This window comes from Cupressus sempervirens, chromosome 4 (genome assembly GCF_028749045.1).
Source record: "Cupressus sempervirens isolate cs-2001-9-10 chromosome 4, ASM2874904v1, whole genome shotgun sequence".
Taxonomy (NCBI): Eukaryota; Viridiplantae; Streptophyta; class Pinopsida; order Cupressales; family Cupressaceae; genus Cupressus; species Cupressus sempervirens.
Genome location: NC_143121.1, coordinates 833885557 through 833904391, shown reverse-complemented (window position 1 = coordinate 833904391; position 18835 = coordinate 833885557). Strand labels below are relative to the sequence as shown.

General features: G+C 38.2%; 1 protein-coding gene across 5 annotated transcripts in view; it reads right to left on the bottom strand.

Annotated features, from left to right (window-relative positions):
- Positions 1-18835, bottom strand: part of LOC149563971 (transducin family protein / WD-40 repeat family protein) — a 221185-nt gene that overhangs the window by 50043 nt on the left and 152307 nt on the right. The gene's annotated exons all lie outside the window — the stretch shown is intronic.

The following is an 18835-nucleotide window of genomic DNA, read 5'->3' as shown; positions in this document are numbered from 1 at the left end:
AAACACCATTTTTGTGATTTTCTTCCCATCCCCCACTCTTTCAACCAACCGCTTACATTTTACTACCTTTCATGTCTTTCCCTTCTATTTGGCATCATTCGTTACTCATTCTAAACAATCATGATTTGTCGTCGTTTTTTTTTCTTTTATGAATAAAACCTCTGACACTCTTCTTTTGCATCTGTTCCTGGACGCTGTATGGCTGCGCTCCTCTATTTGCCTTCCTTATTGCACCAACTAGCAACTTCTAGACTAGTCGTGTTTAATTCAACTAGGTTGCTTATACTCTCCCTACAAGATCCTCTGCGCCACGCTAAGCTTACCAGACACTCACACAATAGTGATAACTAAACTCCTTCCTGTTATGCCTTCCCATCCTACGGAAGTTTGTTCGCCAAATACTGTGCTTCTATCATCGTGACTTCCTCAATGTTGCCGTGTGGTTCAGAGACTTTGATACGGTTCCTTTAGCTGCCGTACGGTCACTTTATGATGTCGTAAAATCCCTTTATAATGCTGCACTGTCTTGTTATGATGCCGTATGGTATCCACATGGTGTATATGGGGGAGGCTGTATGGTCCAATTAATGCTTCGTGAACACTCAATACATTGCAAGGATATGTCGTACGGTGAATACTTAATACTCCGTACGGTGTTTCACTTTAAATGCCTGTACACATACTTAAAAGCCGTACAGTAGTGAACAGGGCTATATTCTTCAACAGATAAAAATCCGTATGTGCCTAACAAGGAGTTTCAAAATCTGTACACTGGCAACTCTTATCCCTCAGATCAAATTCGTACGATAAGAAGCAAGAGAATAGTTTTTCAAAAGTTGTACAGCCCCTAAACCAAAGAAACGTGAATCGAAATCGGATCGGAATCAGCAAGGCCGAATCGAATCGTGAATCGGCAATGAATCAGCGATGAATCGGCAAATTTGAAAAAAACCTTTAAATTTAAAGATTTTAACAATTTAAAACTTATTTCATGCACCCTTTATTGAATATAACTTAAGCACACTATAACATCATCAAATAGAAGTTAAAACTTAACATACATAAACATGGAACATAAAATCCATCACATACGTAACTATGTTATCTAAAATGTAAATTGTAGGCTAGCTGAAGTAAATAGAAATCAAATGATCATAATGATTTAAATCATAGAATGTATGTAAGATGATCCATAAGACATCAAATCATAAATGTATGTAAGAATCTAAGATGAAGATCCATGAAAGTTTGAAACATATGTCTATCAATGATTCAGTATCAATATCTGTAAACAAAATATAAAAACAAGGCTCCAGCTCAAGCCTCAGGCTCATAGTCATCATCATCCTCAACATCATCCTCAAGCTCGGCTACAGCCTCAGCCTCAGCCTCTGAGTATCCAGTCTGCCTAGTAGCAAGGCATCTGATGTAGATCCTAGAGGACTGTCGAGCCATATCTCTCGCATGTAAGATGGGCTCACGAACGTCGCTAGGGCATGTGTCTGTGCGTGCACGTGTGCGTCTACCAATGCCTGAAGAACGTGCTCTAGTTGCCTCAGCCTCTATATCCACCTGGTCAATCCACGCATGGTCTTCCTCAGTGAAGACTAGATCTACAACCTCTGTGAGCCACTCTAATTCTGGATCAATCTCCTCTAGAATGATCGGAGAGGAGTCAGTGCCCACAATCTGTCTAATCCTAAGACGGAGGTTGTAATGAACGAAGACAAGATCATTCAACCTCTGCATTGTCAACCTATTTCTCCTCTTCGAGTGGATGTGCTCGAACATGGACCAACTGCGCTCACATCCAGAAGCGCTACTTGGCTGACTCAGAATACGAATGGCAATTTTTTGAAGTTTTGGGGTTGTGGCCCCAAACATTTGCCACCATTTATTTGAAATAAGGGAAAATAAAAATAATTAGTCTCATTTACAAATTACAAATTACAAGTTAACTCTAAAATTACATAATCAACTTTAAGTTTAGAATCTAGATTCATGAACATTGAATATATTATTTAATTTTTACCTGGCTGTATTGTTTCCCGAGCATCTATGGCTACCCTGCTAGAGAAAAGTGGCCCTTCTTTATTATTGAACTTATCAAGCTCAATAATTGCAGCACTGCTATCCTCATCAGTACTCAACCTCTAGATCACTGTATATAATTCGGTGAGAACCTCCTCATCCGCCTTGAAGTCAGGACGGAAACGAAATGCCGAATTCAAAAAGTAAGCTGCTGCATGGATGGGTCTGTGGAGCTGATTCTGCCATCTCCTATCAATGATGTCCCAAATAGGGGCATACTTCTCCTGCACTCCTGCATACTGAGCTCTAATGGCCTCCTTGGCCCTATCCATGCCCTCATATATGTAGCCCATAGAGGGCTTCTCCCCATCAGCAGTTCGTAGGAGAGATACAAGGGGCTCAGTGGCCTACATATAAAGTAAAACAAAAATTTGAGTCAAAACTTAAACATAGAATAATTCAATAATATAACTTAAGGTAAAACTAAATCATTAAACAATTAGCAAACTGTAAAATATTAAATGTTAAATTGCAATAAAATTACCTTAAGGATTTCTCTAGCAGGTTTCCAAAAACCATCATCATCAAATATGCAATCCACCACATCTATCCCTGCAGTGGTCGTAGCATAGGAAGATGAAATCCACTCCCGCCCAACAAACATGCTCCTCAAATCATCCCTTGATGTCAACAAGGACTGCAAGGTGATGAAATTCGAGGCAAACCTCGTGATCCCTGGACGAGCTAACTCTTTGTCTCCTGTCTACTTCCTCATTGTGCTAAGGACAAATGAATGATTATAAATAAACTTGCATATGATTTTTGCCCTTTCCACACATGACTTGACCCACTCAAGTTTGCCAATTTCCTCCAACATGAGGTCAAGGCAGTGTACTGCACAAGGGGACCAAAATATGGTGGGGTGCCTCTCCATCAAAAGTTTGCCTACAACAATTTTAAGATAATTAGAAATTCAAATTTCAAACATGTTAGAACTTAGGAAACTTAGGAATTCTAAGTTAGAATTAGAAAAAGTTCAAAATTCAAATAAATTTATTTTCAAAACTTAAAAAGTTAAAAGTTTACTTGCAGCAACATAACTTGTTGCATTATCCATCACCACTTGCACCACATGTTGTTCCCCCACCTCTGCTATAACTTCCTCAATAACCTCACATAAGTATGTGGCGTTTTTTACATGAGCAGAAGCATCAATGGATTTGAGGAACATGGTATATCCTACAAGTAACAAAACAACGAATTATAATTACTATTAGCAATCAACAAGTCAAAATTTGAAATAGTCAATCACGATTCAAAATTATGTATGTAGGAAAGTAGAATGATCAATCACCTCCACAGGATACAAGAAAATTGAGGAGCGTTCTTCCCCTCCTATCTGTCCAACCATCAGTCATGATGGTGCAACCCTTTTCAATTCACTCCTTTCGGTTGTCCTCAAACTCATGCCTCATATCCTCAACCATTTCCTCCAGGAGGTATCCACTCAACTCAGCCTCAGTTGGGGCTTTAAACCCCGGACCACAAATGGTAAATGCATCTATCATGTTCTGCCAATAAGGAGTCCTGTCACAAATAGATAATGATATTGATTAGAAATTTAGATGTCAAAAACTAAAATCATAAAACAAGTAGATATAATTAAAGTTTTACTTTTACTTTTAACTTTAACTTTGAAGATAACAAAGAAAAAAGAATCAATTACCTGGCTGCAATAAATGGAATGTTGCAAAAGTACCAGAATTTGCAAATCTCTTTTCTGGCAGCATCATGAATCTCCTTGTTCAAACCCATGCCCTCAAGCGTGGGTTGGGAGCCAGGAGTAGTGCGGGGCACAAAGTAACTATCCATTATATTTTTCCGCACTCTAGGCCGCAATAGGTTGGTGTTGGACTCTGTCTCAGTATGAGACCGACTACCACTAACACTCACATGAGCACTAGCACTAGGATGAAAAGGAGGCCTAGAAGAACCCTCTCCAACACAACCTACGGATGCGGAAGCTGATGCAGATGCACTTGCAGATGTAGATGCGGTTGCGGATGTGGGAGCACGGGAGCCAATACCTCTTAACCCTTCAAGTTGCATTTTCTTAGTCAACTTGTCTTGTTCAATTTTTTCTAATGCCACTAAACAAGTACGTTTTGCCTCAGCGGTTTGATGAGTGCAAACTGTGACATCATGGCCAGGTATGCCAGCAATGTGGTATTTCAATCTATAGATACCTCCCGAATTTATTTTTTCTTTGCAAAATATACATTTTTTTTGATATTTGGTTCTCCCAGGAAACTCTTCATTATATTTCCAGCATTCATCTTTTTTACCCATTATGGAAATTGGAAAATGAAAGCAAAGGGCTGCTGCAATAAAAAAATTCATGTAAAAAATCAAAGTTTGCAACTAATAAACAAAAACTACAAAACAACAAACCCTAGTTTGCAATTTAGTAAAAATAAAAAACATTCAAGATTTGCAAATGAACACTAAAAAAATTTAACAAAAAATGCATACTACACTAACATGCAAAAAAAAAACCAACACTTACCTCTTGCAAATGAGTTGAGGAGTGTTGATATTGACTCCTTAATGCTTCCAATGCAATTTATGGCCTCCCCAAATGGACTTCTGATCTCTTTGGTGCTCTTCCTTCTTGCCGGTTGGAAACCTATGGATTCTCTTTTCTCTTCTTCTCTCACTCTTCCTCTCTTCTACACATACTAAGCAAATAGAAGGCTATTTAGGGTTATAACAAAGAGGAAAGTCAACTTAGAAAGCAAATAAAACATGTGTTTTTTTTTTTTAAATTGAACTTTCTATCCTTGCTGCTGCGGCCGATTTCTGGAGATTCACGATGGCGATTTTGGCGATTTTTGCCATGAATCGCCGATTTTGGCGATTCAGGCGATTCACAGGAAAAAATCGCCACCAGCAATTTTCGATTCCAAAAAAATCAGGAGCCATGAATCTTATCGCGATTTCGGCGATTTCGGCGATTTCATGGCGATTTTTGGAACTATGCCCTAAACAGAGAAGCAAATATCCAAAATCCGTATGGTAGGCAGAGAACTTAGTCTTGGAAAATCCGTACACGCCCAACCTTCAAATCCGTACGATGGTAACAAAGAACTTTATCCTTTGGAAATCCATATGGTGTCAGAGGAGTCAAGCTTCAAAGTCTATACGGGCCTAATTAGAGAGTCTTCAAACTTCGTGCGTGCTCAACTGAGAACTTATGAAATCCATACACCAGACTGGAGATTATACTTCGGCAACTGGAGACTTAAACCTGCACGCCAAGCTGAATTTTAAACTTATCTTCACTTTTTATTCATCTTCTTTTATATTTTATTTTCCTATATACATTATTTATAGCTATTTTTCTTTTCTCAGTTGTTTGTCCACGGAGGTGCGTTATTGCTTTCATGGTAGACATTCATCTTCAACCTATGCACTGTGTCGGCCACTTCCTTTCCATCTAGTGTCCATAATTTCATTGCTCTGATATCACCGACTTCTCGAATTTGGTACAGCACATTGATCCATTTCACTTGAAACTTGCCTAGTTTGATCTTGTTTCGTCTGTCATACTTCAACTTCTTCAGCCATCTCTTCCGCCTGTTTTGTATAACTTCCGTGGCCCATTGTGTCTGCAGTCGTCGCTCATCTAGTTTATTTAAGGTACACGATCTCTTCCTCCAGTTTTCCATATCGCCCAATTTGTTCCCGAAGCTCGATACCATGGACTCTGTTGGCTACCCCTTCTTGCCGTCAATAAAACCTCCACTGCATATTGCTGCAACTTTTATTAAACCCTTCTTCTTTGTTTCCTGTGCAGACCGTATGATGTGTCTTCTGTGCTGCCGGCACCTTTCTCTTATATCCGTGGTTCGATGTAACATTTTCTTTTTGTGCAGTCGTATGGTGGGATCTTTCCTTTTTCTGGGTTCATACTGTATGTTCTTCCCCTTAGCTTCAGCGTAACCGCCTTTCCTTCTTTCACTTCTCTGTATTCCTTTGGACATTCATTTTCCTCTTCTTTCTTACCTTCGTCGACCCTTAACATATTACAACTTGGAAAGAGCTCGTAATCCTCCATCTGCTAGTGAAAAAGGCCATTCAATGAGTCTAGATCATCCTCACTCGACCCTCCTTCCAGTCTCAATACTCCCTCTTTATCAAGTTCCATTCTCTTCTTCCCCTCATCATCATTCTCGCTTTCACCTTCTGAGTCTGACGATGCTGCCTCCTCACCTACCATTTGTGTGTGCAGGTCAATTATGAATCTTCTGCCGCCGTGCTCCATTGAGAGAGTATTCTTCTTCCAGTCGTGCTTAACCTTTGCTTGCACTAGCCATCCACAGCCTAGAATAGCATTGTACCCTCTCCTCTTCAACGGAATGACAACGAAGTCGAGCAGGAATGAATGTGTTCCAATCGTCACTGGTTGTGCTGTCAGGACTCCCAATGGCTTGATTCCATGTTGATCGGCCGTTAGCAGCTGGAATGTAGGTGGCCACAATGTTGGCTGCCCCAACCTTTTCCATTGACGCCGGACCCTCCGTCCACAATTGTTTCCGTCAACACAGTCCCGAGAATTCCCATTTCGACGACTGTCGAATGGCATCTGGATGAGAGGGCTAATAGCATCGGGTCTTCCACACTTGCGCCACTTTGTTTCTCCCTTCCCTGTTCTGCTGGTTGTGGAGCTATATTCGAGAGTGTCGTACGGAGTTGAGGCATAGTGAGCAACAAATCATTTATCTTGACTAGTACCTCGGTTTGTAATATTTGTTGTACGATGTTCTGTTCTGCCCAGTTCCGTGTGGAGGTACCAGTAGTGTCCTTCAGGTGTGCCCTCTCTACCTGCGTTGCTTTCTGGATCTCTGCCTGTACATCCTCTAGTCACTTCTTTTCTTCTGTTGGGTCTTGGTATACTTTTGCTTGCTTCCGAGTGATGGCCAGAACCTCTTCTTCATCCGTCCCGACGGTGATCAAGTTTACTCCCAACTTTAGGCACTTAGCATCCTCATGATCGTCAAGTCCACACCATCTGCATAACAATTTCGGTATATTCGCCGTTGTGCACTCTCGGGCGAAGTGGCCCCACAAATTGCATGCGCGGCATTGAACTATCAGCCGGCTGTTCGCATCATACTGAATTCGACTCCTGCTACCATTATTGTTATTGTCGTCGTTGTCGTTTTGGCTGCGAAAATTATTTTTGTATCCTCTCGACGTGGCAGCCTCTGTACTGTTGTTCCCGCTCCCTTCGGACGCAGACACTTCCTGTGTGAGGAACACTTGCTACGGTGTCCTTGTTTTCAGGTTGAAAGGGCATTCCTTTATCAAATGTCCCATGATCTAGCAAATCTCACAAAATTGATCTTTCAGGCAGAATCCTTTCGTATGGCCTTCTTTCTTGCACTTTGTGCACCATAGCTCATTGCCCTTAGTCTCCTTTTTCATGTTCTTGAACTCCTTCATCATCCGGATCATGTCCTTCTGGAGAGCACAGACCTTCTTGCTACTGCCTTCATCATCACTACTATTTTCTCTTGAAGGTTCCTCATCATCTAAATCGGACAAGCTACTCTTCTTCTTCTTCTTTGTCTTCTGCTCACTTTTTAGGTTCATTGCCTAATTGTACGCTTCAGTGTATGTCGATGGTAGCACGATCTTCATTTTCTTTCGCAACTTCGGATGAAGGCCTTCAATGAACCATCTTTTCTCTAGCCCATCAACCGGCTTATTCTCCATCTTATTGATCAGGTTCTTCAACCCTGGTGAAGACTCAGACTGTTTCATTCTTCCCCTGCTTAGTATTGAATATCTCCCCTACAATCTCATTATCATTGTGCAATATTTGAAATTCTATGATAAACTCCTTCTTAGTGTTATCCCAACTATTTAACTTTTGTGGATCTATATCAGTAAACCAATCAATCGCAACACCTCGTAGGGTTGCTAGAAATTGCCTCACCCATTCGTTTGTATCCGTTACGCCATTGGTCCTCCAAATCGTTTTGCAAGTTTTATAATGTCGGATGGGATCAACTGCTTCATCACCATCAAATTTAGGCAACTTCTCCTTTGGTCCCGCCATCCCGATGCTTGGTATCCCAATGCTCACGCTTGGTATCCCAACAGCTGTGTTGTTTGGTGAAGAAGGGTCTCTGTTAAGTGAATCTATCCATTCTGGAAGTGTATCGCGGACGAAGAGTTCACTCTACGCTCTTGCTCCCTCGGCGCTCCGAGCCGTGTGAGTCGATTCTCTTCTGTCTGGATTCTCTTCCCCTGGCGAATACAAATTCAAAAACTCTTCCCTTGCTTTTTCCACCAACTCCACCCGTTGTCGAGTCTCCTCCAACAGTTCCTCCGCGCTTCTATGTTCGTTGGCAATCTTCTGGAACCTCCTTTTGCGTTCGGCTTGCTATGCCAAAATTAGATGACCTTGTGCTGTGCGTATTTCGTCCTTTTCTTTCAGCTTGTTCTTATTCTTGTTCAGTTGATTCGGCATTATTCTTCATTCTCCTGCCTTTCCAGCTCCATCGGGCAACGATGGCAAATGTTTACCGTACTGGGTAAAGAAATCAATGCGTACAAACAATAGATGAGAACAGCAAAACTTCTTCCTTTATTCGCATATGCTAGAACATTACATTATGCTTCTGATGCTATGAGATGATTATAACGATCCCAAAGGGGAATATAAATACTATCTGAGGAACCTTCCCAAAGGTATCCGTCGGCTAATATAGTAGAACCTTCCCGATAGTACGATACACACATCCCGATACACAAGAACCTTCCCAATACCGACGACATACATCCTGATACAAACCCTGTCGGCCTAACGGCATACATCCTGACACACACCCCATCCTAATACTGACGGCATGTATCCTGATACACTAACGGGATACATCCTGATACAGTATTTACTGACGACAGTAGGATATTGTGTGCTAGAAGAATTTGGTAATTAATCTCTGTTGTTTGACTGCCAAATTATATCTGCAATTCGGGACACCTTTGGCTCTGCTATTTGAGCAACTGTGATTTCTGGTTCATGAAACGTCAATCCCTGTCTGAGGCGTTTTAGTAACTGCAACATGGACATCGAGTCCCTATATCCGGATGCCACCATATCATTGATCTGCGTGTGGATGCATTTCTGCACTGAAGCTACTGTGTCTTGACTTTAGATGCCATAATTCCTGCCTGTGGTGTTTTTTAATTCTGTTGCAATTCGGAGTGATATTTACCCTATTGGACTGTGTAATTTGCGTCACAACGGGTCGCCTTACTGCTGCATACTATCATCATTTGGGTTGTGATACTTGAACGCCATATCTGGCATTGCTTGGTCTGCAAATTGGCAGTTAAAACTACTGTCCTTGGCCGAGCAAATTCCTCCTATTGCATGTGAGCTTTCCTTACATTTGGGTGCAACAGTTGCAGCCATTAGAAGTGTTTGGGAGACATCTACTGAGCAGCGTCTACCACTGATCAGGCTGCGAAAGGGGGTCTTGCATGGGAATATTGAATTTATGCATGGTGTACATCTGTAGTTAAAGTGGCTACTATTAACCAGACAGTTCTACAACAGCTGAGAGAGGATTGATTTTGTATGGTCTGCTACAAGCATTTCAATTAGCAGGTTCTTTACATTTGGAATTGAACTAGTAAAGGAGTTGTAGCTGTGGTTTGAAATTCATAAATAATTGCAAACTATTATTACATCATATTTGGTTATTAATACTGCTATGTCACAATGTATTTGCTTTCATATGTCTATATATCTGAATTTGGCATTTCAAATTTAATAAAAGAAACCACAATTTGCAAGCATTCAAAATACATATATCCTCAGTTGTCAATGTGAGCCAGTTGGGTTCATCTCATTTGTTTTGGGTTTATCAAGGTCCACTGGAGACGAATCTACAGTGATTTCATCATCCCCATTGGGAACCCCCAACCAAAACAAACGAAAATACAAACATGATTTGGATTAAATCTGGATATAGGACTTGTATCCCAAATATCAGTAACACAGTATGTTATATTAAAGAAGCATAAACTTCACTTAACAGGCTAGCACATAAATTTGGTGGAAAGGCATTCTAAATGTGTGATTGATAAACCTCAACTAATAAACCACTATCATCAGTATCTATTGCAGAACTGGTTCATACCCTGAATATATCAAGTGCTAGTTGTTCTAGCTCTGTACTTCTAATGAAATTGCAATCCCATTTTCTGGCTTCCCTCTTCAAATTTTAGATATTGATTTAAATTAAAAAGTGGGTATGGTTTCTATCGAGCCTTCGCTTAATTTTTGATGCCTTCACAGTCCGTTCTTTGCTTTTGAGTTAGCATTTGTTTGTTTTTAGTCCTTTGGTTTTGCTCATGTCATGCCTTTCGATTTTCACTTCAATTCGGTCAAACCTAGAGGTCAATCAAAGTTGTCAGTCAAGAGTTATGCCCATTTTAGTGTCTCAAAACTGGACATTTTAGGTGCAACAACGCAAATTAAAAATATAATGTTATATTTTCATTTTGACATTCACTTTTTGAAAATATAACATTATATTCGCTTTTTCTTATGTTTTTAAGTTACAATTACTTTAAATTTATAACTTAAAGTGACTATAGTGCACTTCACATTATAATTTTAAGTTGAGTTACTTTTAAATTTTTCACTTAAAGTAACTATATAATTATATAGTTACATTTTAAATTTTTGGTTTTAAAATCAAATACTTATTTAAATGTCACTTTACAATGATGTTTACATGTATTATATTGAATAATATGATAAATGAATATTGTTTTTTGACCCATTTGGTGACATTTTTATAATTTTAAGTGAATTACATGACTAAAAGGCTTCAAAACTGGACTTTTTATATGCAATTGCATGTAAAAACTATGAAAACTGGAAACTTTTCATGCCATTGCATATAAAACTCACTTTTGAGGATACTTTTCATGCCATTACATCAAAAGTGCCTCAAAAGTGGACCATTTTGATGCAATGACATGAAAAGACAAGTTTTTATGCCTAAGCATCAAAAAGGTGAGACACACTTCAAAATATGCAAGTGACCTCAAAATGTCCGATTTTGCCCATAAGCATGTTTTAAAATATGTAATGCACTCCAAAAAGTGCGATTTTGCATGAAGACACACCTTAAAATATGCAAGTGACCTCAAAAGGTCCAATTTTGTATAAAGACATTTTAAAATGTGTTGTGTTCATTCAAAAGTCCAATTTTGAGAAGAAAATGTGTTCTTGCTCCACAATTTGCATTCAAGGCGTTTTTGCTTGCTGATGATTTTGTTTGCATCAAAGATGAGTTTAATGTGCTGAAAATCGTTTTTGGGAGTTCATATCTAGGGCATGTTTTTCTGGAAAACTCCAAAAATCTTTATTTTTCCCCAACATTTTTGCATGGGGATGAATCAATTTGCTCTTTTTCAGTGATTACATTGCATCTTGGTTCATATTTTGGTGTTTAAACACTAGAACGTTTTACTTTGAAATCTATGGTGAAACACATTTTTTTCTAAAAACGTCCCATGAGCATAAATCTTCAAAAACGTTGGAAGTTGGAGAGAGTTTAGGGCACGTTTTGGCATTTTGCAACAAATCCTCCTTGTTTGCTGCCCTCTCTCATTTGACTTTGCAAGGTTGGAAAAGGTCTCACCATTTTTGAAGAATTTTTCAAACAAAAGAGCATCTTTTTCCTTCATATTTGGCATGTAAATAGACTTCTTCTTCCTTGTAATTTAATTCATGCTTATCTTTGCTAATTTTATGCATGAAATTATTAGATGGTTGCCATTTGTGAAGATCTTTAAAATGGAAAGTGCATTTTCCCTTTAAATATGAAGTTTTCTTTCATTTTCATGTTTTTGGTTCTTTCCCAAGTCCCAATTTCAAATTTGAGCTTTGAAGTGCATTACATCTTCGCATGTTTGAGTTATTTTCCAAAAGTACATTATTTCTTTTGCAATTTGTGCTTTGTGCTTGCTTGCCAATTTTTCTCCACTTGGAGAAGTTACAAGTTTTTTTCCCAGGAAAAAACTTGTTTTTGTTTCATTTCATTCGAAAGCATCGTCATCTTTCACATTCCATTTCCATGTCACGACACTTCATCTCTCACTCAACGAAATGTGATTACATGTTTTCCATCTCATTCGCCATTCACACATACATGTAATCCCATTTTCCGCTTCCATTTTCATTCATCTCACTTTTTGCCTCCATTCGCACGACACAATTACACGAAATGTTTTACGTGTAACTGCTTTCAAAAGGTCCGATTTTGAGTCACATTTTAGAAAGTCAAAAAGATGTCATTTTCACTTCCCATATACTTTGACTTCTCCTTTTCACTGAAAGTGACTATAAAACTCATTATCTCATCTCCATTTTTCATTTCCATCTCTTCATATGCATTTGTGTTACATGAGTAAATACATGTTTCCACCTCATTCCATGCTTTACATCTTGACCTTCATTCGCACATACATGTAAAGTTTATCCTTCACTTGCATTTGCAACTCATTTCACCTTCCACCTCCAATTACATATTGAATTTACATATACACATTTTTCGTACAATAAAACCTTGAAAATGCTAAGTCACTTTTGAAATCAGCAACTTTCACTTTGCACGCATTCTCATTTGTTTCACCTTCACATTCCATTTCATTTCATCTTCCATTTTCACATTGTCATTCCATATTTTGTTCATTTCATTTCACTTTCCATTCCATTGCATATGCATATGCTTTCTCTTTGAGGTTACTTTGCTGGGTTTGTAAAATCTCCAATCCATTTTCGAATCTTCACTACTGATCCGGAATTCACTTGTATGGAGGTTCCTTCTAATGATTTATTTATTTTTTGGGATTTTTGTGTTGCAGCACAAGCACAAGATAAGTCCTCGCAATCTAAGTCCAAAGGCAAAATGAAATATCAATATCATAAAGAATTGGCTCGTGCAGCTCCTTCTTCAGTCACATGTATTTTGGATAATGTATTGGACACAAAGATCGGTCATGTAGACATGGTTGACTTTTTACAAAGAATTGAAGCCCCGGCTAGTCATGAAATGAAGCGCATTAGGAGAAGTAACATTCATTTGGTATCCACATTTCCTATGGCGGCTATAGAACCTAACTTCATTTATGGATGTCCACGCCATTTTACTCCCAAGACGAAGACTATCAAAGATGCTAACAACGAAGTTATCATTACCTTTGATCCTGAGATTACAAAACAAATCTTCAAAGTTCCATGTAAATCAGAATGTGCTTATTTGACTAAAGAATCATCATTGGCTTGTTGGAATGAGCAAAACAGTAATTATCACAAGTATGTCAACCTTTACTTGTTAGACAATAAAAAAACAATTTTTCCAGATGGCCAAAGATGCTTCATCAGTCAAACTTCAAACAAAAGTACAAGGATCTCATCATCCTTCTTAGCAGGAATTGTGGCCTTAAAGATTCTTCCAATTTTGAGTCATGGTTGTACAAGTTTATGTTTCAAATTATGGAGAATAAAAAACACATCTTTTGGGCAAAACTTATCAGTACTACACTCTGCCAGCAAATATGTAATGTGAGAACATCAACGCCTTTCTACATGAATTCTTATCTAGTCTACATCGCTGCTGCTATGGGATCTTTCTCTGGTCTTTCTACCAAAGGATATCGTCTTCAAGTTCCTATTTGAGACTACTATGACCAAATCACTTCGTCAAATACTAAGTTTCACTACAAAAGAGTCCAAGATGCCTTCTTTGGACGTTTCAGGTGCTTGTTTGATAAGCAGTTGTCCATCAAGAGAGTATTTGATGCAACATGGGAGAAGGTGAACCAGTACGGCTGCATTTTTCTTCAGTTTTCCAATTTCACATACTTGAGAGCTGGATATTTCAAGGGAGAGTCGTATACCTTACCTAGGTATTCTATAGATCGAATCATCTTGATGGAGCTAGCTAGACAGCTCATGGACATGCAGAGTGACCAGCATGCTTCACATAGGCCTGGATTTGGCATTACCTCAGCTAAGCCTTTGGCTATTGGCAATTATTCAATTGTCAGGAACCAGAATTGCAGTTGATTATATTGAAATAGTTCAAGGCTAGGTTTGATTTTGACTATCGAGAAATGAATTCTCAGATAAAAAGACCCTATACTCATGTTCATCGCATTGAGGACATTTGGATTGAGATGAGAACAGAACTTGACATCATGAAGATGGATTACTACGGATTAACTTTGCAGCAAATAATCGATCTTAATATGTTGGAAATCCTTTCAGATTTTCAAGTTGAAGATGATGGCGACATCCTTGATCCGGAATTTCATCAAGTCGACTTTGATAAGAAGTGCTATTTTCCTATTCAATGGCAACAGAACGTACATCTATCATGGACAAGTTTCAATCCATCCTAGTAAACACTAACAAATAGTTGAAAAGTAAAGACCTTAAAAGAGTAAATCCTAAGATGGGCTTGGATTGTGGAAGTTTTGGTCCTTCCGGTAGGAAATCACAATTGGAGATTATTGGGAAAGATGGTGCCTCATCTTCAAATGCCAAGAATTCCCTCAAATTCAAGTTAAAGGGCGGAAAAGGAAGTAAAACATCTCAAATGCCTAAGTCAATTCAAGAATCAGCGGAAGAATCAAAAGAGGATTTGTAAACGGAATCTGATAAAGAAGTTTCAAATGAAAGGAAATCATGATCACATCTTCCCCCAAAGCCTGCACAAGCTTGTACATCTTCTATACATGAAGAACCCCTTTTGCAAGAGGTTAATGATGATGTAGATTCATTTTTTACTATTTTCACTCATTCCATTCCAGTGTCGGAGGTTAACACCATGGCTCTTCTTATTTCATCTGTTGCTCCTTGTGTTCCTGCACATGAACAATATGATCACTTAGCTATCACAAAGACATTTGCAATTCTTAAATGTGTCAAAGAGATGAATGAAATGGAACAAAACTTGATTTCTTCTTTGACTCTAGAAGCAGATAACCTGAAAGAAATCCTTGATGATTGGGATGAAATGATAAAATTTGGTCTAGATGCTATAGTTTCATGTGATATTCTTCCATCATATAAGATGTTGTTCAGATTTCAAGGGCTCATTGGTTATAAGGAGGAGACATTAAGGAAGTTGATTACAAAGTTGCAAGTGGCCTTGGGAGATTGTCAAGCAGTTGAGACAAGTGTTACTTGTGATTTAGAACAGATGGGATGCCATGATACTGATAATTTTGGTAATCTTTTGGCAGCACAGAGAGTGACTTCCAAATATACAATCAGGATCAATGTTGATGTCGATTCTAAATATTTTGGTTCACACATGATGAACAAGTTTGTTTTGTATAAATCTTTGACAAAACACTTGTTAGATACTACAACAACAAATTCCAAAGTTGTGCAATCAGCACATGAAAATGCAGTAAGAGTTGAAGCCATATCGAAGATGATGAAAATTGTTGATCTTCCCACAGTGCATGACATCATTGTCAAATTCAAGACACTAAGAAACAATCTCTAAGATTGTTGTTTTGTTTCGTGTTAGTAGTTGTAAAAGATGCATTACATGAAGATGTGTAATTAAATGTAATGCGAGTTTCATGTATGTAAAAGGATGTAATGTGAGTTGCATGTGCAGCTGCATGTAACCCTTTATTTTCTGTAGTTAGACTAGGTTAAAGTTGGTTGAGTTGCTCCCACTTTTTCCTTCACCTTTTTCTCAACTCTTGTGCCTATATAAAGGAGTGCCCCCTCATTGTAAAATTATCATTATCTTTATGCAAGAGAAATCTGGAGAAATTGTGCCAACAAAACTTTATTTGTGCACCATTTTGAGAAATATCAGAATTCAAAAAGAGCCACAAAGGCATCAAAAGAAAATAAAATGTTCAAGCATGCTTTTTCCAATGAATTGAGCTCTTATTTATAATCCTTTGTTGGCCAAAGTTTTCTAAAAAACCTCCACTTCAGAAATTGTGGAAGTTTCCCAAAAGAACTCAACACTTGAAACTTTCCAACACATTTTTTAGAAATATCTCTTAATGTCATTCTTATAATAACATAAATATTGTTATAATAATTCAACTTAATAATTAATGAATAAATAAGAGCTGCTGCAATTATTAACCTTATTTATTACAAGGACGACCAACTTCCAAAGCCACCCACTACACTACCAAAAATTGCAATTGCCAAAAATAGACTTACGTAAAATAGTAAGTCCACAACTGAAATTGCCAAAACACCTTGTCAACTCATGAGGGTCACTATGATGAGCTAACTCCATCAACTGCACAAATTTGCCAAAAACGGGGACATTACAAATGCCAATATTTGCCCAGTGGTAGAATTGCCCTAGTTTCTAAATTTGGTATATGTGTTGATACAAATCGTTCTGTGCATGCATGGTATGGATCAAAAGGAAAAACCATCTTTTCTATCGGATACTGAAAATGCAGAAATATGTTGATCTTTAATTCAAATTGGCAATGAGATCACAAAATGAAATATAATAAGTTATTTGTTGAATGTTTAAATGACCCAGACTAAAAGTTAATAGGACCTTAATTAGTATATGATGTTTGCAAAATATGGGTGACAAAACATAATGTCAATGAAATTTAAATGATACAAAGAAAGATTATGTTGATCACAAATGAAAAAAATAGGTCAATGAGACTCAATGATACAAACAAATGAAATAACATGGAGAAGAAAAAAGAATTATTGAGCTAAAACTAAAACAAAAGTACAAAAAAGAAGTAACCCGGGTGTGCGTACATCCCCTGTAAGGGTGTGTCAGGCACCCAAGTACCCCCATCGGCTGAAAAAGCGTGGCCGCATCGCACAAGCACCCGAGTGGGATGTGAGGATGCAGGCACTGGGGTGTAGGGGTGTGCACATGGTGTGATCGGCACATTGACTAAAAAGTCAAAAAGTAACTTTTTTGACATTTTCTTTTTATTGTTTTTTTATGCAAGGGAACCCTAATTGGGTGTGGGTCCCATGTGGTCTATTTCAAGGCTTCATAAGGCCAATACACCTCAAAGTCATTTCATTGTTTTGGAGCAGCAAGGAGTAAAGTGAGCAAAAGACATTGGAAGAGTTTGTGAGAGGTTAGTGGATGATTTTGCAAGGGATTGCTAGATCAAGAGGAGCAAGAAGATTTGATTTAGTAAGTGTCTCATCAAGTTCAAGGTAGGTTTTTTTATTTTACAACATTTTTTTTTGTTTTAGAAATCAATTTATAATTTACTTTCAGCTTTGAATTTTTGAATGTTTCATTCTTGAATCTTGTTGATAGTAGATAGTTGATAGTTCTATGATTTTTATTATTTTTTGTTATTAAAATAGGCTGAAACATATTTAGCTTCCTTTTTTTTCCTAAATAGTACAGTTTTATGTAGGCTGTTATAATATTTTTTAAATAATTATTAATTAATTGGGCTGAAATGTATTACGATTCATAATCATTTTTATTATTTTATTTTGTGAAATGCAGTTTTATAAATGGCATCTAGATCCAATCAAAGTGCAGAAGACATGGAAATTAATAAGGGAAGTGCATCTAATTATGAGCTTGAGCCTAAGGGAAGTGATCATGGGGCTAATGTAGATGCCCAATTTGAGGAAGAGCCTCCTTATGTTGCACCAAGGGTACCTTCTATTAATAGCCTTTCACGGGTTTTGGCACAGTTTGCTAGGGGTCCTTATAATCCAAAGGCCCCTCTAAAACAATTTGCTATGAAAATTACTCTCTCTACATCTATAGGTGCTGGCACATGTAAATGGAAGGGTAATAGATGTGGCGCAAAATGGTTTGGCAGCATTACGAGAGTTAATGCACACCGTTTTTAGACTAGTTATGGTGTGACCTCATGCATATTCTTGGCAATTCCTGAGAATGTGAAATACAGAATTGAAGTGAACAAACTATGGGGCACTTCCTTAGTTGTCAGATTCGCACATCCGACCTCGAATCCGGATTCGGGTCCGGATCCACGCATGGATCTGTGAGGATCCGGGCAGGATCTGTAATCCTGCTTGTGGATCCGTCATCCTGACAGATCCACAAGCAGGATTACGAATCCTGCCTAGATCCTCGAGGATCCACGTGCGGATTCGTGTGAATTTGCGGCAGGGCCCAAAAAGAAATGCAAAAAAGTGGGCCCATTTGAGTTTTTAAATTTATTTTTCCTATAGGCCCTAAACCCTAAAAACGACCCTCTAAGTCATAATGCAAGTTCATTTACTCTCTATTTTGCTCTCTCATACTTGCTAGTTTGAAGTAAAGTGCTTACATTCAAAGGAGATCGGTTGTGGAATTCCAAATACCTTGCAAGAAGTGTTTAAGGTATGCATTTCAATCATATTCTTGAGTTCTTTCATAGATTATTGATTTATTTTTAGTTTTCCAAATTTTCAAGTTTTTGTGTAGGTGTGAAGCATAGTTTTCTTTCATTTTTTTTTCTAGATTGCAAGAATAGAACAATGAGTAGTCAAGGCTAGTGGGTGGGGGTGGACCTACATCACCAAGCTTCAAAATTGATAAGGGGTCTCCTTTATGGAGACACACAACAAGAGTCACACAATGTCCTAAGGGTATGGAAATGTATTTATTGCAACATACAACATAGAATCTCCTATTCTCGAGTGAAACTACATTTTTTGGGCCCTGCGGGTGAAGGAATTAACATGTGTCAAGGTAGTGATAAG